The sequence below is a fragment of the Macrobrachium rosenbergii genome, chromosome 21, assembly GCF_040412425.1.
Source record: "Macrobrachium rosenbergii isolate ZJJX-2024 chromosome 21, ASM4041242v1, whole genome shotgun sequence".
In the NCBI taxonomy this organism is placed as follows: domain Eukaryota; kingdom Metazoa; phylum Arthropoda; class Malacostraca; order Decapoda; family Palaemonidae; genus Macrobrachium; species Macrobrachium rosenbergii.
The window spans coordinates 25,309,014-25,329,245 of NC_089761.1; positions in this window are offsets into that span (position 1 = coordinate 25,309,014).

A 20,232-nucleotide genomic window follows, 5' to 3' on the forward strand; every position below is an offset into this window, starting at 1 on the left:
AGTAGTTTTATAAGACGTTCAGTGTATGTGTATATATACTGTATATGTATATATACATACAAACATATACTGTATACATAGACACGCATTATATATGTAATATCTACCTATACATATATAAATATATATATATATATATATATATATATATATATATATATATATATGTTTATATGTACTGTATATATACATTTATCTACATATTTATATTTATATGTATGTGTATATATATACGTATATATATAATATATATAATGATCACAAAATTGCCAAAGTGTAGTACACCTTCCTTAGCAGCTAGGTGTACTTATTTCATTAAGGATACAGTCAGCGTCTCATCATGATATACGCATTTAGTTTACGGATTATTTCCGAGAAAAATTACGCGATGTAGGTCAACACCGAGAAAGACTGGACTTGAAAATGGAAATATCCACTACCATAAATTAGATTTTTGTTATTCAGGTTCATGAGGAATTAGTCGAAACGTCTCATTGCACCCTTTGCCAGAAAGAAAAAAAAAAGCCTTTCACGCTTTTTTTTTTCTATTATCGGCAAAGAATGACTTCAAAAATAACCACCGCAGAACGTGTACTTCAATAACTGACTTCGAGATTAAGTACCTGAGAGTATGTTGAACTGAATATAGAATTCAGGCCAAAGGCCAAGCACTGGGACTAATGAGGTCATTCAGCGCTGAAACGGAAATTGATGGTAAAATTCTGAAAGGTGTAACAGGAGGAAAACCTCGCAGTTGAACTATGAATCAACTGTTAGGAGAGGGTTGAGGAAAGTAAGATGGAAGAAAGAGAATATGAAAGGAGGTACAATAAAAGGAACGAAAGGGGTTGCAGCTAGGGGCGGAGGGCACGCTGCTGAGAACCTAAGTAATGCCTACAGTGCACCGCAAGAGGTGCACTGACGGCATTAACCCCCTGCAGGGCTGAGAGTATGTAGCTACGTGTAGCTAAAATTTGACGTTGTTTTGATCAATCAGTGATGTAGATTATCCAGAAATTCGTCATGTTGGAATAACCTGTAGAAAAGACAACATATTATACTAGCAAGTATTTTAGCTAACAATGTTTGCTGGCAGTGCAAAGTTTCAAGAATACATCAAGAATGGTAAATCTCAGATAATGTGGTATATACACTTTCTGTGGCAGCTGTTCCTGAATTCAGTTTCTAAGTATGTGCCACAATTATTACTATTTCACTAGATGAAACCTATTCACGTGGAACAAGCACACCAAAGGGGCCATTAACTTGAAATTCAAGCTTCCAAAGAATGGTGGTTTCAACCTCCCACCGCAGCAGACCACCCTACACTGCAGCAGTAACTGATCATGATACGGAGCCAAAGATTTTTCATCGCCCTGGGGGAGACGCGAACCCGACTCCAAGAGTAACTGCGATAAGAAGTGTACCACTTTATCTGAGATTTATCATTCGTGGAATATTAGGGAAACTTTACATATAAGATGCACACCCAACCTAACTAAAGGGTGTCTACAAAAATTCTGACTACTCAAAGTATGTTATCACTTTCTACAAGTTATTCAGCTTGACGAATTTCTAGGTAATCTATCTATATCGCTACTTGGTCGAAACTACGACCGATGTCAGCTCCACGTAGCTACATTGACGCAATTCTTGTAGGCCCCTTCCTTGCCCGGTCCTGAAGTCTGACCTTGTAAGTATAAATTGCCTGACAGTCGTAAGTGGTCCTTTTCTAATTCGGCACAAGTAATATTAATCGCCTTACGCCGTTATCCAGGGTCATTTGCAACAGTTACCATACTATTTGCAACAGTTACCATACTAATTTGTAACAGTTATACTAATTTGCAACAGTTACCATACTAATTTGTGACAGTTATACTAATTTGCAACAGTTACATTACTAATTTGTAACAGTTGCCATACTAATTTGGAAGTTACCATACTGATTTGTAAAAGTTACCATAATAATTTGCAATAGTTACCATACTGATCTGCAACGGTTACCATGCTGATTGGCAAGTTACCATACTAATTTGCAATAGTTACCATACTAGCTTGCAACAGTTACCATACTTATTTGCAACAGTTACCATACTAATTTGCAAGTCACCATACTAATTTTCAACTGTTACCATACTGACTTGCAACAGTTACCATACTGATTGGCAACAGTTACCATACTAATTTGCAACAGTTACCATACTTCTTTGCAAGTTACCCTACCAATTTGCAACAGTTACCGTGCAAATTTGCAACAGTTACCATACTAATGTGGAACAGTTACCATACTAATTTGCAACAATTACCATACTAATCTGCAACAGTTACCATACAAATTTGCAACAGTTACCATACTGATTTGCAACAGTTACCATACTAATCTGCAACAGTTACCACGCTAATCTGCAACAGTTACCATACCTTCACTACAAAGGTTTACTTAGATTATGTTCTTGTACGTAAAATGAAACTGCAAAACTGTCTGCGTTCTAAACAACGACAAAACAATCTTCCTAACGCAGTAGTTATTGCTACCGTTTCATTCTCGACAACAACCTGCCATATGCACGAGGCCATCATATGCCTTAAATTGTATTCCCGGCTCTAATGCAATCGCAATATCGACGAGAACTATCACTAACAAGTAAGTGAGTTTTATCCGCTCTCATCTGTGTCGGCACAACCGCCAAATGCCACTTGCACGTCAGAACATTCTTCGCCCTCATTTGCATAAACATTTCCTCCGTAGTTATTTATATGTCAGCCAAACGCGATAGCCCTTTCAGGGCTGTCATGTTAAATGGAATCTCTTTTGGCAATGCATCATAAATAATGGCTAAAAAAATAATGAATATCATTCAACGCAGAAAAATACTCGCATCACTCATAGGGGAAATTAATTCCATTCATATTTATCTCTAAATATCAAGCCTCTTGCAACAGTTTAATACACTCCGTGGGTCGAATACTTGAGAGAGAGAGAGAGTGCAAAATACAACACTTCGACTTTTAAAGAATACTTTAGAGAGAGAGAGAGAGAGAGAGAGAGAGAGAGAGAGAGAGAGAGAGAGAGAGAGAGAGAGAGAGAGAATTTCTTCAGAATTATCAGTCATTACCTTTTACAAAAAGTAATGGCACAAAAATACAACACTTCGACTTTTAAAGAATACTTTAGGAGAGAGAGAGAGAGAGAGAGAGAGAGAGAGAGAGAGAGAGAGGAGAGAGAGAGAGAGAGAGAGAGAGAGAAATTTCTTCTGAATTACCAGTCAATACTTTTTACAAAAGCAATGGCACAAAATACAACACTTCGACTTTTAAAGAATACTTTATTAGAGAGAGAGAGAGAGAGAGAGAGAGAGAGAGAGAGAGAGAGAGAGAGAGAGAGAGAGAGAGAGAGAGAGAGAGAATTCTCCTGAATTATCAGTCATTACTTTTTACAAAAGCAATGGCACAAAATACAACTTTTTGACTTTTAATACACAAATGTTAGTACCATAAGTTTCATCTTACTACAGTGTTCATTTCATTACAAGAAACTTACCATTATTTGACTGAAATCAGAATTTGGTTGTTTTCAGTTCACTGCTTCTTTATCAAAGTATTTATGGTATTGGTTTTCATAAGTAAACGCAATGGCATGTGGATTTCGATCTTTGTTAAGAGGTGAAAAATTAACTTACTTTCTATAAAGCTTTAAGTTCCTCATCTACATCTACCAATCCTAATCATTCCCCATCTCACTTTCATTCTTCTCACAGTCTCCCTCTCTCCCTCCCTTCATCCCTTCCTTCTCTCAATCATCCTCTTAACCTTGGTTAACCTTTTCAATCATAATTCAACCTTTCAATCATCTTTTTCCTCCTTTTTCCTCCATCACCTTCCACGCAGATTCTCCTCACCTTCATCTTTTCCCACTTTAATAAAAATCCAAACCTTTCCACGTTCCTCCTCCTACAGTTTTCCAGCAACCTTTCTTCCCCCTACCCCTTCCCCTCCTCCTCCCCTCCCATAAAAACAGACAGACACACAGACACAGACACACACACACAGACGCACAAGCAACAACTTACCTAACAAGTTACACAATAAAACTCGCCGAGTGACGTTCGCCACGGCCGTCAACTATCAATAATGGGGCTTTTCATGAGGCCCCGAAAATTTATGGCATATTACCGTATCCTGTGTGATATGCTTGCCACATAAACTTCCTGCTACAACCTATATCATACATCCATTTCAAATTACGTTTGTGTGCGTGTAAAGGGGAAAGGGGAGGGGGGTAGAGAGGTGCAGGATTGTGAGAGTGGGGAAGGTGGGGGAGGGGGGAGGGGTTATGGGTGAAAAGAGAAAGAGAGAGAGAGAGAGAGAGAGAGAGAGAGAGAGAGAGAGAGAGAATGGACGGGGATGGAAGAATGGGAGGGAGGAAGGGGTTATAATGAAAAGAGAGAGAGAGAGAGAGAGAGAGAGAGAGAGGGGGGGGATTGAAGAGAAGGATGAAAAGAGGAAACGGATAGGGGAGGGGTAGGGAGGCAGGGGGTGGGGTTTATAATGAAAAAAGAGAGAGGGGGGGATTCAAGAGGAGGGATGGAGAAACGTCTGAAATGGAAAGGGGGGGGGAAAGGGCAGGGGAGGAATAGTGAGGAGGAAAGGAAGGGTTGGGGGGTTATAATGAAAGAGAGAGAGAGAGAGAGAGAGAGAGAGAGAGAGAGAGAGAGAGAGAGAAATGGCGAATGGAGACACGCCTGGGATGAAAAGGGGAAAGGGGAAGGGGAAAAGTAGGGAGGGGATGGTTATAATGAAGAGAGAGAGAGAGAGAGAGAGAGAGAGAAACATCTAGGACGGAAAGGACACAGAGGGGAGACAGGATAATTTGTTTTCTTGTTCCAGCGACACATTCCCGTTTTTCCACGAAAAAACTGTACAAGATTTTATTTCATTTCATTTATCTATTACGTGAGAAGACTTTCAGAAACATGAGCAATATATGAATTTTAAATTCTTCATTTGTAATAAATTTCTTGTAACACGGTTATTTATTTATTTGGAATATATTTACGATATTTTATTCCTCTCGTTACTCCAAGCCATAAAAAAAACTACGAACTGATTATATATAATATAATATATAATTACATATTTATATATATATTGTGTCTGCGCATGGTTATATACATAGGCAAATAAAATACATTCAAAATATATTTTATGTGCTTATACGTCAATGTCATAAATCATCTTCAAATAATTATGCTTACGAGAGGCATCTGAAAAGTCATTACTGTACTTGTTCATGCCAACATGCTTAGGACACTTGCAAGAACATCACTTTTTAATTTTCTTTAGAAAAGTATGATTTATTACGAGGTATGATTTATCACAAGTTCCGTAATTAACAGGACACTTTACGTTGCTAAATATGATAGCTCTCTATTTCAGCAGTCCAAACCAGTTCCACAAATGTGATAAATTGGGTCACGGGAATATTAAAAAAAGAAAATCTTCATAAGAGACTCCATCGCATGATTAGGTGAGTTACGAGGCCGTCTTAAAATGACTGGGCAATTTGCGACAATAAAACGCGTTTATTCCCTTCATTTCCCTTTGAAAAGAAAACATCATTATACCCGAAAGAAAACATAAAGACAGCTATAGTGAATTTAATGCCGCGTTCTTTTAATCTTGTACAATCAATCTCACTTATCTCATCAAATTAGGGAAAGGAAACGACACGGCGACACGCGACGGAAACAACGAGGTCCCTCTGTCTCATTATCCGTGTTCAAACATTCCTTCGACTGTCACAGAAGCTCCTGCGTCTATTTTTCTTTTATTTTTGAGTCCTTTCTCTTTTATTTCTTGTATTTTTTTGGCTATTTTTCTCTTCATTTTCATCCATTTTTCTTTTCCTTTCATCACTGCTCCTACTTAACGACTTGTTCCTTATTACTTGTTGGCTTTTTTCTCTTTACCGTCATCTATTTTTCTTTTCTTTCACCACTATTCCCACTTAACGATGTGTTCCATTGTATTTTTTGTTTTTTCTCTTTATTTTCATCTGTTTTTATTCTCTTTTCACCACTGCTCTCCGTAACGAACCCAAGCAAGACGGTCCCCAGAAAGGCACACCCCAGAGAGACGAAGCCCAGAGAGGCGGTCCCCAGAAAGACGGTCCCCAGAAAGACGAACCCCAAAAATACGAAGCCCAGAAGGACAGTCTCCAGAAAGAAGAACCCCAGAAAGACGGTCCCCAGAAAGATGGTCCCCAGAAAGACCAACCCCAGAAAGACAGTCCCCGGAAGGACGAACCCCAGAAAGACGGTCCCCAGAAAGTCGAACTCCAGAAAGACGGTCCCCAGAAAGTCGAACTCCAGAAAGATGGTCCCCAGAAAGTCGAACCCCAGAAAGTCGAACTCCAGAAATAGTGTCCCCAGAAAGACGAACCCCAGAAAGACGGTCCCCAGAAAGACGGTCCCCAGAAAGACGGTCCCCATCTCGTTTCGACAGAAGACACCCAGCAGCAAATTGCACCTTTATTGACACACCGCTCGTATTACGGAGCCGAGTCCCGCTCGAGGACGAGTGAGTGTCATGCAACTGTAGCGGTCAATTAGGGATAATTAGTGACAAGAGGAAGTGGCCGGGCACTAATGATTACACCGCTGGAAAGAAGTGATTAGGCTTTCCGGTATTTTATGCACACGACACGGCGAAGGCTGTGTCGTAACTCAGGCGGGGGACGGGGTCCTAATTCCAAGCTTTAGAGAATTTCAATGGCACTCGCTCGATCCTAAACACTTCTTGTAATGTCCTCTAAACACAATGATTAGGCTCTTTGTTTTGGGAAGAAAGACGGGCTCCTTTTTTTAAAACTTTCTTTTACTTAACATTCATCATTGTGTGTTCGTAAATAACAAACACAAAGACAGCCCATGTCATTTGCTTGAGGATTCTTTAAAGCAGTATACGCTACGTTTGGTTGACTTTATTTTTGGCGATGCAAAATAGGATTCACCCAGCCGATCATTCAATTAACTGGTCATTTTATCGATTCACCAAAACAAAATCTCGATCGATTTTTCTAAACTGAAAACCAGGGTCGTTACTGATATCTGCCCGAGTTACTGAAGGCTTTCGATATGTATAAAACATATTTCTGCTTAAGTAGAAATATTTTATGAATTGAATATAGAATTTAGGCCAAAGGACAAGTACTGGGACCCATGAGGCCATTCAGCGCTGAAACGGAAATTGACAGTAGAAAGTCTAAAAGGTGTAACAGGAGGCAAACCTCGCAGTTGCACTCATGAATCAGTGTTAGGAGAGGTGGAAAGTAAGATGGAAGAAAGGGAATATGAAAGGAGGTAAGCAAAAGAACGAAAGGGGTTGCATAGGTGCCAAAGGCTCGCTGCAAAGAACCTTAAGTAATGCCTACAGTGCACCGCATGAGGTGCACTGACGGCACTAACCCCCCCCCTACTGGGTAAATATTTTATGTTACAAAAGTTATGTTAGAAAAGAGAAGATACTTAGACAACTTAATGAAAAATGAAACATTAGCTCAGTAGTAATTGCCAGATTCAGTTAAGTCCTTCCAAACAATCCTTGTGTACTCTCTTACATTATGGGATCCTGAACTTTAAAATAATTTAATTATTTACCACCTATTCCATCATGTCACTAGTTAATTCTCAATCAGTTTTATTTTTCTTTAACCAGTCTTTTTATGTTTAGTTCTCTACGAAAGAAAACTATTGTGCCGACTTTGTCTGTCAGTCCGCACTTTTTCTGTCCGCCCTCAGATCTTAAAAACTACTGAGGCTAGAGGGCTGCAAATTGGAATGCTGATCATCCACCCTCCAATCATCAAATAGTAAATTACAGCCCTCCAGCCTCAGTAGTTTTATTTTATTTAAAGTTGTTAGCCATAATCATTTTGGCAACGATATGGGATAGGCCAAACCTAACCAGGTCGGTTAAAGTTTCATGGGCCGCGGTTCATACACCATTATACCGGGATACCACCGAAAGATAGATCTATTTTCAGTGGCCTTGATTATACGCCATGCGGCTGTAACAGAAAACTTGATTGCGCTGGAAGAAACTTCGGCGCACTTATTACTTGTTGTTTTTATTTATTTTTTTTTAATGGCGCTACTTATAAATGATACCCAAACACTGAGAATTTTTACAACAAGATTATCAAGTGAATTTTAATAATGAGGTATTTTTTTAACCTGAAAAAAAGATTTTTGATGATTATAACCAAATGACGTAATGACTTACAACTGACTTTAAAAGTTACTTATTAATGTGTTACGAACATCACAATCAGGACCATCAGGGGTAACTAATAATACATATTTACGTCACTTCTGAAAACCAACAATAATGGAAAGAAAACTCAAAGGAACGACGCATTTTCCTCCTGACGTCACAAACCTATAATCTGGAGGGGACGTCCTTCAACTGGTTCCTACAATTCTATCCTGAGCAGATGTTGTAAATCCTCGAGAATTTCCGCCGAGAATCAGCTGGACTCCAAGGACCAAGTTACGCCTCAGAATGCAAAAAGGCTTAGTGACTGATCCTCTATTTCAAGGGTGACAAGTGGAGGCCGATCATGTCACTCTCTGGAGATCCGGGGATCTATGTTATGACTTGCTGACTTCGGGTGATGGCACTGGAGCTGAGCTTCATTGAAGGATGGAGAGAGAGAGAGAGAGGAGAGAGAGAGAGAGAGAGAGAGAGAGAGAGAGAGAGAGAGAGAGGACAAGAAAATGAGGAGGAGGAGACGAGAGAGAGAGAGAGAGAGAGAGAGAGAGAGAGAGAGAGAGAGGAGAGAGAGAGAGAGAGAGAGAGAGAGGACAAGAAAATGCGGAGGAGGAGGAAGAGAGAGAGAGAGAGAGAGAGACTGGGAGGAGAAAAGAGGAGAAATGGAGAAAAGAGGAATAGGGAAAGCGGGAAATACAAAGGAGGTTAGTGTCGTCTGCATTACAATAAAAAGGAGAAGGAAAAAAATGGAAAAATTACGAGAGAGAGAGAGAGAAAGAGAGACTAGGGGGATAAATGAGGAGAAATGGAGAAAAGAGGATAAAGGAAAGCGAGAAATACAAAGGAGGTTAGAGTCGTCTACTGTACACCACGACAATGAGAGAGAGAGAGAGAGAGAGAGAGAGAGAGAGAGAGAGAGAGAGAGAGAGAAAAGGAGGAGAAGGAGAGGACAAGAGGGAGAGGAGAGGAGAGAGAGAGAGAGAGAGAGAGGAGGAGAGAGAGAGGAGAGAGAGAGAGAGAGAGAGAGAGAGAGAGGTTAATGTCATCTATCCTAACTTTCTTCTCAAGTATTACAAGTCATTTAGCGTTCGAATACGACACAGAAGGAGAGAGAGAGAGAGAGAGAGAGAGAGAGAGAGAGAGAGAGAGAGAGAGAGAGAGAGAGAGTGTAACAACGTCATCCTGTAATTCCCTTCTTATATGTATTATAAGTTATTTAGCCTTTGAATACGACACTGAAGAGAGAGAGAGAGAGAGAGAGAGAGAGAGAGAGAGAGAGAGAGAGAGAGAGAGGAGGATAAGTGTCATCTACATAATTTTCTCTTTATGTATTACAAGTCATTTGGCCTTTGAATACGGCACTGAAGGAGAGAGAGAGAGAGAGAGAGAGAGAGAGAGAGAGAGAGAGAGAGAGAGAGAGAGAGAGAGAGAGGGAGGTTAATGTCATCTACCCTAATTTCCTTCTTGAGTATTACAAGTCATTTAGCATTCGAATATGACTCTGAGAGAGAGAGAGAGAGAGAGAGAGAGAGAGAGAGGAGAGAGAGAGAGAGAGAGAGAGCCAGCACCGCCATTTATCACCGGATTAAATCTGACTTATTGATGCGCCACCATGTTTATTTTGGAATCTCAATTTTCCAAACAAGATAAAAATTTCCCTTTGGCGAGTCACTGCTCGCTGCTGCTCTAATCCTCCCTCCCCCCCTTCCCCCACCACCCCCCGTCATGAATCAAAGCTGATTAGTGTCAGCCTGACAGATCGCTGATAACCTCTGAAAGACGACGATGATGATGATGATGATCATCATCATCATCATGAGGACGATGATACTCTATTTTTTTCGTGACGCTGATAATGATATTTCGAAGTCGCAGATGTCCAAATTCTGCATTAAATTAACCATTTTATAAAATCATAATTAAAAACTGTTTTCGTATAATTTTTATATTTTTTGCATTATCTTTACAATGGTGATATTTCCTTTTCGATTTTAATGATGGTATTTTTTTTATGAAATTCTTTGGGAAATAAATTGAAATGCATAGTTTACGATTTTAACGATGGTATTTTTTTTACGAATTTCGTTCGGAAATATACTAGTTTTTTAATCATCTTTAGGCTGACGATAATTTTTCATGCATATATTTTTTAACTGTAACTAGGGATGGCTAGGATAACAGCAAAAAAAAAAAAAGAGAAAGGATAAACATGGGAAGGCTAGGATAACTATCCTAACAGTAAAAAAAAAAAAAAGGAGAGGATAAACATGGAACCTAGTATATATTATCCGAGACAAAATTAAATTAAAAAATAATCTTCAGAATTTGTTACCCAAGACAAAATTCCTTTCAAAAATAATCTTCAGAATTTATGTCTCCCAAGAGAAATTCCCAAAACAGAGAAACAACATCAAAATGACTTGGATTTTTGCGACTTTGCAAATTATTCTAAAAAGGTCATCCATCACTCGAAGAGCTTATTAGTCGTTTGGCCTTATCAAATATGCGTGACTGACGACAGCAGCAAATATGAAAATGATTCATCTAAATTAAATTCAATCTCTCTTTTCTTGGCGATGAGGAGCTTAAACGACTCCTTCTATTAGGCTGTGGACAGCTCTAGGAGCAAGAACCTGTGCAGGCATAAGGCCAACCTGATCTATAATAAAACCAACCTTCCACGGCGCGAAGTATTTAGTCCACTTTGGTGGTTTAAAGTCGGTGGGTGGAAGGGGCGGGCGGGGACGGGAGGCGCAGGGGTGGGGGAGGCTAGACGCCAGAAAACAAATCTTAAAAAAAATTGGAAACAAAAGATAACGCAAAGGATAAACAGGATTAAATATCTTTAAAAGAATTAGAGTAAACATGAATTTTGAACGAAATAAGAACAAGGGCGATTTATGGTGGGAGGTGGTAATTTTTGTAATAAACACTATTGAATTAATGCTAGAAGAGGTCGAATTTATCAGTTAGGAAAGCTTCCTATAACTCGAATTTAAAATATTTGAGCAGTTTGGCTTTACACACACACACACACACACATTATATATATATATATATATATATATATATATATATATATATATATATATATATATATATATATACTGTATAAAGGTACATACACTTATACACACACACATATATATATACATATATATACACATACATACATACATACATATATATTTATTTATATATATTTACATATATAAATATCTGTATATATATGTATGTATGCATATATATATATATATATATATATATATATATATATATATATATATATATATATATATATATAATGTATGTCTGAAGACATACGAAGATCACACAATTTTCTCGACCACTAGAATTTCAGGGTTACAGTTTAAGCTGTACCTGTATTGAACCATCAGGGACATTTCAGCTTGGGGATTATAACCGGTGAAACGTAGCCATTTCGCTGGTGCAAGGATTTATATAATATATTTACTAAAACTATTAAGAAAATAAATCTCCCTAAAAATCTCCACTGCCCTCCTGAGAGAATAAACAAAATATAAAGTGGTTTTATGATATCACAAGATTCACTGATTGGTTTAATTTAATCTGTCGTTACGGCTGAGATATCACGACAGCATTCATAGATAAAGCCATTATTTAAAACTACAGCCACTGTCTCTTGTCAGGATTTTAAATCTAATTTGCGTTACATAAAGAGATACAGACAGGATCTTGCAAACCGAGTGCAGGAGATAAAAACTGCGTGGAGAAAAAATACGGTAAAAAAAAAAAAAAATTAACAATACTACACACTACATCTAAGGTGTTTATTCTGGAGAATAATATAAAACAGCTTTAAAAATAATCATTACTACCCACTATGCCTAAGGTATTTTTAATCCGGTGATACGGTTTTAAAACTAAATATTTTTCAGCGGAAGTTATATTCCAGAGTAAGAGCTGTCGTAACAATTAAAGCAAACTGTTTCCCGCTAAACATCCTTCAGGTTACGTGTCCGACAGATGCATAAATATCCGTAATTACCTTAATTTCCCTACTGATTCCAGATCGGGCTCGTGTACAAATGCCGGCGGAAAATGACGAACCGAATGATTTTTACCATTAAGCCGACCTTGTTCGTGCGAGGATATAAAAACGGTTTTACCGAAGAACCGTTGGTAAAAAGTACTTTTAAAAAGCGCGGCAACCGTTTGGGCGGGAAAGCGTCCACTTTTGAAAAAAGCGCGGGAACATCGTCTAGTTGGGGAACGCCAACCTGTTTTGACGCCGTTGCCACTCCACATAGATAATGAATATTTCATTCAACACCAGCGATGAGATCCCCAGAAGGATCATATCGCTACGTTATCTAGGACTGATCCTTGGGGGATAGAATGATAATGTGGAGGGGTCCCTGAGGGAGAGGGGGGGAGGCTGGGGAGGGAGGAGGGGAGACAGAGTTTATGCAGGTTTCCTCCGGGAGGAAGGAATTTAGGGGTTAGAGGCTTGTCCGTGCAAGGGGTAAATGGGGTTCTTTGTACTCCGGGCAGGTAGATGGTACTTTCTCGATATGTTGCCATTATTTTGGAAATCGTCACTTTAGCGTGCATATGTGAGACAGAATATTGGGGTTTCTTCTTCTGACCTTCATTTCGGATTCAAGTGCCTTGTGGGACAAACTTGTCCAAAAAGTGCGAAGAAATCCAGATGTTACACGTCAATTTAGCTGTTGCAAATAAACAAACAAACATACACACACATATGTATATATATATATATATTGTACATATGTGTGTGTGTGGTTTATTATGGCTTATATCTTAACCACTATACAAGGACCCATTACCCAGATAACAGTTACAGAAAATCCATTTGTAACTAACTCAGTGATTTCGTAACTTAATGGTCAACCCTCTTTTTATTTATGTTATATATCCCTTCAATTCTACTTTCGCCTTTTTCATCTTCCTCTCCCATGAAATCACTTCCTCCTTTCCAGCTGATGCCATTCCTTCAATTGTGATTTTAATTTTTTCCATCCTCACTCTACTTCTAGTTCTCTTCCTCTTTATAATTCCTGTTCCTAAAATCCCCATTTCATTGTTTCCCGTCCCTATCTTTCATTAAGTTTTTATCATTCTCTCTCTCTCTCTCTCTCTCTCTCTCTCTCTTCCATATTTTAAAGTTAACTCTATCAATTATCCATCTTCATTTTTCATTCAGGTTTCTCCCTCCTTGTGGTTCCCATTCCATCAGTTTTACTTCAGAGTCTCATCTTTTCCATCTTACTTTCTATTCTTTTCCATCCATTTCATCCTCCACCAAGTTGTACCCTTCCACCTTTCTATCTTTTTCTTCTTCTTCTCTTCATTTCTTCTTAGATCACATTACTTCAACTTGTCTTCCACCTTTCCATCCATCTCCTCTTCCTCCTGGTTCTACTTTTCCTCCTTTTTATGCTCTTCTTCCTCTCCCTCCCCTTCTTCTCCTTCTGCATCTTCTTCTTCAACTTGTCTTCTACTTTTCCATCCATCTCCTCTTCCTCTAGGATTTATTCCTCCTCCTCCTCCTCCTCTTCTTCATATTCTTCTTCTTAGATCTCATTGTTTCAATTGGTTTTCGACTCTTTTTCATCCGTATCTCCTATTCCAGCAAATTCTATCGTTCCATCTTTCTAAACTCCTCCTCCTGTTCTTCTTCTACTTCGTCTTCTTCTTCTCATTTTCTCAAGATCTCATTGTTTAAACTTGTCTTCTACCTCTCCATCCATCTCCTCTTCCCTCTCCTCCACCTCCTCTTCCTCCTCCTCCTCCTCCTTCCCTTCTTCTTCTTCCTCCTCTTCTTTTTCCTCTTCTTCTTCTTCTTCTTCTTCTCCTCATTTCCTCAAGATCTCATTGTTTACACTTGTCTTCAACTTTTCCATCCATCCCCTCTTCCTTCTTCTCCTCCTCCTCCTCCTCCTCTTCCTCCTTCCCCTCCTCCCCTTCTTCTTCTTCTTCTTCTTCTTCTGGAATTGGATGCCACATCTCGAGATCACCATAGATTAATACCCACCGTCGGGGCGCGACAGGCGGGGCCAGTATTGGAGTGTCTTGCAATAAAACTCGCATTATTTACGACGCTGATAAATGACGCCGAGTCCCTACGCCTCTGGAGGTGTGTCTAAACGAGGAATTAACTGGAGGAGGAGGAGGACGGGGAGGAGGAGGAGATTCAGGAGGTAAGGGAAGATCATTCGAGTCTGCTGTCGTGGGAGAAAAGGATAGATGAAATTGTTGTATAGCAAATCTGCGGGGAGAGAGAGAGAGAGAGAGAGAGAGAAATGGATAGAAGGTACGAGAGAATGAGAGAGAGAGAGGGGAAATGGATAGGAGGTACGAGAGAGAAAGAGAGAGAGAGAGAGAGAGGATAAAAAAGAAAAGGAATAAATGGAAAAATTACGAGAGAGAGAGAGAGAGAGAGAGAGAGAGAGAGAGAGAGAGAGAGAGAGAGAGAGAGAGAGAATCTTAAGTATATTCTTATAAATATTTCACCTCAATGGAGTCGGGATTATCTCGAGACTCCTATTTTGAGCAATGGACACATGGCCTGTATTTTTCCCTCTCTTATCTCACACTGTCTTTGTCACTTTAGACACGACAAACAACAGTTAACTAACAACTCGGCACGTAATTCCCTGTTGTGAGACATAGATAAGGAAATTCCTGACTTACCAAATGCCTACGTAATATTTTCAAAGCATCTGAAAATGAAGGTATTCTTTATTTTTGTAATGTGAGTTAATTTTACGAATACTGTCAGCTTTTCACGTTAAACGGACAAGGATAATTATATCACTGGATATAACAAAGGATAAAGGATGATTACACACTGGATATAGCAAATGATAAAGGATGATTATATCACTGGATACAGCAAAGGATAAAGGATGATTATATCAATGGATGTAACAAAGGATAAAGAATGATTACATCACTGGATGCAGAAAAGGATAAAGGATGATTATATCATTGGATACAGCAAAGGATAAAGGGTGATTATATCACTGGATATAGCAAAGGATAAAGGATGAGTATATCACTGGACATAGCAAAGGATAAAGTGTGATTATATCACTGGATATAGCAAAGAATACGTTAGCATGCATCTGGAATGCATTCCTTCTTGTCTTTGACTATATAATCTACAAACTATTTCGTTGCTCTCATTACCTAAAGAAACCTACAATTATCTGGTGTTTTGAACAGATGTAATTCCTCTTTAGCGAAATAAGAGGAATTAAACACCCTACATCAAACAACGAAGAGTATTTGGTAACTGACAATACATTATGCCTTTTTGGATATACTTTGGCAAGTAACAAACAAATAAAAAATGCGCCGAAGTTTCTTCGGTGCAATCGAGTTTTCTGTACAGCCGCTACAGCGTATAAGCAAGGCCGCCGAAAACAGATCTATCTTTCGGTGGTCTCGGTATAATGCTGTATGAACCGCGGCCCATGAAACTTTAACCACGGGGCGGTGCTGCTCTATCCTAAATAGTTGCCAGCAGCACGATTAAGCCATAATCTTCCTATGGGAACTATATAGGTTAGACCAAAACAAAAAGAAAAAAAAAAAAGGAATTCTGACGTTCGCAGCAGAATTCAAACCTACATCCTATAAGTATCAGAACGAGGTCATGCTATCCTCCTGACCTCGTCGTCAGGTGTGTGTGTGTGTGTGTGCGTGTGTGTAGCGAAAGAGTTCGCGCTTTGAAAATTATATTTGCAGTTATCAGGTTTCCAAAGAGATAAAGTTCTCTCTCTCTCTCTCTCTCTCTCTCTCTCTCTCTCTCTCTCTCTCTCATTATAGCATTAAACACTTTGTACATCAAAGGGCCAGAGAGAGAAGCAAAGAGAGAGAGAGAGAGAGAGAGAGAGAGAGAGAGAGAGAGAGAGACTTTATCTTAAGAGGACGTTGGAGGCCAGGAGAGAGAGAGAGAGAGAGAGAGTTAAAGGACGACTTTATCTTAAGAGGACGTTGGAGGCCAGGATATAGAGAGAGAGAGAGAGAGAGAGAGAGAGAGAGAGAGAGAGAGAGAGAGAGAGAGAGAGAGAGAGAGAGAGGACTTTTAACGACCATTCCGCCTTCTTTACGACCACTCGGCGTCGTCCAAGCTCGAGATGCCCCCCGACAGAGGTCGCCGGCGATTGGGCCAAGGGCCCTTCGCGACGCTGTAATTGGTCGTGTGTGCAGATTTGTGAAGTCCAAAACCCCACTTATCGACCATGGCGTTTCTTCTCCCGCTAATGCATCTTATTTCATGTTGTCCCCTGGTCATTTTTTTGGGGGTGGAGGTGGGAAGAGGGGGCGTAAAATATGGCAAACTACATCAGGAGGAAAATGCTTGTTATTTCATTTTTCCCTTGGTCCTTTTTTGGGGGGGTGGGTGGAGATGGGCGGGGGGGGGGGGATGCGGCGTAAAATATGGCAAACTACATCAAGAGGAAAATACTTATTTAATTTTTCCTTTGTCTCTCTTTTGGGAGGGGGGAGGAGGGGAGAGAGGGCATAAAATATGGCAAAAATACATGAAGAATTAGGTATGTGTTGGTATAGAGAATTGCTTATTTCATTTTTTCCCCTAGTCCCTTTTTTGGGGGGGTGGGTATGGGGGAGTTAAAATATGACAAACTACATCAGGAGGAATTGGGCATGTGTGGGTATAGAGAATGTTTTTATTTTATTTTTTTTCATCGGCCCTGGAAAAATTGGGCATGTATGGGTACAGAGAATTGCATGTTATTTCATCTTCCTGGCGGTCCTTTTTTTGGTGGGTAGTGGGGCCCGTATAATATGGCAAATAACAGTACATCAGGATTGGGCATGTAGGAGTACAGAGAATGCTTGTCGTGTCGTTTTTTACCCGTGATCTTTTTTGATGGGGTATAAATGTTAAAATATGGCAAACTACATCAGGAGGAATTGGGCATGTGTGGGCATAGAGAACGAGTGTTATTTAATTTTTTCCCCTAGTCCTTTTGTGGTGGTGGTTGTGGGGGGGGGACGTATATGAAAAAACTACATCAGAAGGGATTGGCTGATGCCATGGGCATGCATGTATGGAGAATAGTGTCAGTTAGGCACTGGTGCTATGAAGCGGTGAACAGGTGGAAAGGTTACAGGATGAAGGGCGACGAGAGAGAGAGAGAGAGAGTTAAAGGACGACTTTATCTTAAGAGGACGTTGGAGGCCAGGATAGAGAGAGAGAGAGAGAGAGAGAGAGAGAGAGAGAGAGAGAGAGTAGACTTTTAACGACCATTCCGCCTTCTTTACGACCACTCGGCGTCGTCCAAGCTCGAGATGCCCGACGGTCGCCGGCGATTGGGCCAAGGGCCTTCGCGACGCTGTAAGTGGTCGTGTGTGCAGATTTGTGAAGTCAAAACCCCACTTATCGACCATGGCGTTTCTTCTCCCGCTAATGCATCTTATTTCATGTTGTCCCTGGTCATTTTTGGGGTGGAGGTGGGAGGGGGCATAAAAATGGCAAACTACATCACGAGAGGAAAAATGCTTGTTATTTCATTTTTCCCTTGGTCCTTGTTTTGGGGGTGGGTGGAGGTGGGAGGGGGCCGGGGTGTGTGGCGTAAAATATGGCAAACTACATCAAGAGGAAAATACTTGTTATTTAATTTTTCCTTGTCTCTTTTTTTGGGTGGGGAGGGGGGGGAGGGGGGCATAAAATATGCAAACTACATCAGGAGGGAAAAATGCTTGTTGTTTAATTTTTCCTTGGTCTCTTTTTTTGGGTGGGGAGGTGGGAGAGGGGGCATAAAATATGGCAAACTACATCAGGAGAAAAATGCTTGCTATTTAATTTTCCTTGGTCTTTTTTTGGGGGGAGGTGGGAAGGGTGTGGCGTAATATATGTAAACTACATCAGGAGGAAAATGCTTGTTATTTAATTTCCTCCCTAGTCTTTTTTTGGGGGTTGGGAAGGAGGTGGAGGGGGGACATAAATATGGCAAAAATACATAGAATTGATATGTGTTGATACAGAGAATTACTTATTTAATTTTTCCCCTGGTCCTTTTTTTGGGGGTATGGGGAGTTAAAATATGACAAACTCCATCAGGAGGAATTGGGCATGTGTGGGTATAGAGAATGCTTTTTATTTTATTTTTTTTCATCGGCCCTGGAAAAATTGGGCATGTATGGGTACAGAGAATTGCATGTTATTTCATCTTCCTGGCGGTCCTTTTTTTGGTGGGTAGTGGGGCCCGTATAATATGGCAAATAACAATACATCAGGATTAACAAGGTAGGAGTACAGAGAATGCTTGTCGTGTCGTTTTTTACCCGTGATCTTTTTTTGATGGGGGTGGGTATGGGGGCCGTTAAAATATGGCAAACTACATCAGGAGGAATTGGGCATGTGTGGGCATAGAGAACGAGTGTTATTTAATTTTTTCCCCTAGTCCTTTTGTGGTGGTGGTTGTGGGGGGGGGGACGTATATGAAAAAACTACATCAGAAGGGATTGGCTGATGCCATGTGGGCATGTGTGGGTATGGAGAAGTAGTGTCAGTTAGGCACTGGTGCTATGAAGCGGTGAACAGGTGGAAAGGTTACAGGATGAAGGGCGACGAGAGAGAGAGAGAGAGAGTTAAAGGACGACTTTATCTTAAGAGGACGTTGGAGGCCAGGATAGAGAGAGAGAGAGAGAGAGAGAGAGAGAGAGAGAGAGAGAGAGAGAGAGACTTAACGACCATTCCGCCTTCTTTACGACCACTCGGCGTCGTCCAAGCTCGAGATGCCCCCCGACAGAGGTCGCCGGCGATTGGGCCAAGGGCCCTTCGCGACGCTGTAATTGGTCGTGTGTGCAGATTTGTGAAGTCCAAAACCCCCTTATCGACCATGGCGTTTCTTCTCCCGCTAATGCATCTTATTTCATGTTGTCCCTGGTCATTTTTTTGGGGTGGAGGTGGGAGAGGGGCGTAAATATGGCAAACTTCATCACGAGGAAAATGCTTGTTATTTCATTTTCCCTTGGTCCTTGTTTTGGGTGGGTGGGGTGGAGGGGCGGGGTGTGGCGTAAAATATGGCAAAATCACATCAAGAGGAAAATACTTGTTATTTAATTTTTTCCTTTGTCTCTTTTTTTTGGGTGGGGGGAGGTGGGGAGAGGGGGCATAAAATATGGCAAACTACATCAGGAGGAAAATGCTTGTTGTTTAATTTTTTCCTTGGTCTTTTTTTTTTTAGGTGGGAGGGGGAGGGGCATAAAATATGGCAAACTACATCAGGAGAAAAATGCTTGCTATTTAATTTTTTCCTTGGTCTTTTTTTGGGAGGTGGGAAGGGTGTGACGTAATATAATAAACACATCAGGAGGAAAATGCTTGTTATTTAATTTTTCCTCCTAGTCTTTTTTTTTGGGGGGGGGTTGGGAAGGAGGTGGAGGAGGGGGACATAAAATATGGCAAAATACATGAAGAATTGGATATGTGTTGATACAGAGAATTGCTTATTTAATTTTTTCCCCCTGGTCCTTTTTTTTTGGGGGGGGGGTATGGGGGAGTTAAAATATGACAAACTCCATCAGGAGGAATTGGGCATGTGTGGGTATAGAGAATGTTTTTATTTTATTTTTTTTCATCGGCCCTGGAAAAATTGGGCATGTATGGGTACAGAGAATTGCATGTTATTTCATCTTCCTGGCGGTCCTTTTTTTTTGGTGGGTAAGTGGTATATAATATGGCAAATAACAGTACATCAGGATTGGGCATGTAGGAGTACAGAGAATGCTTGTCGTGTCGTTTTTTACCCGTGATCTTTTTTTGATGGGGGTGGGTATGGGGGCCGTTAAAATATGGCAAACTACATCAGGAGGAATTGGGCATGTGTGGGCATAGAGAACGAGTGTTATTTAATTTTTTCCCCTAGTCCTTTTGTGGTGGTGGTTGTGGGGGACGTATACAGAAAACTACAT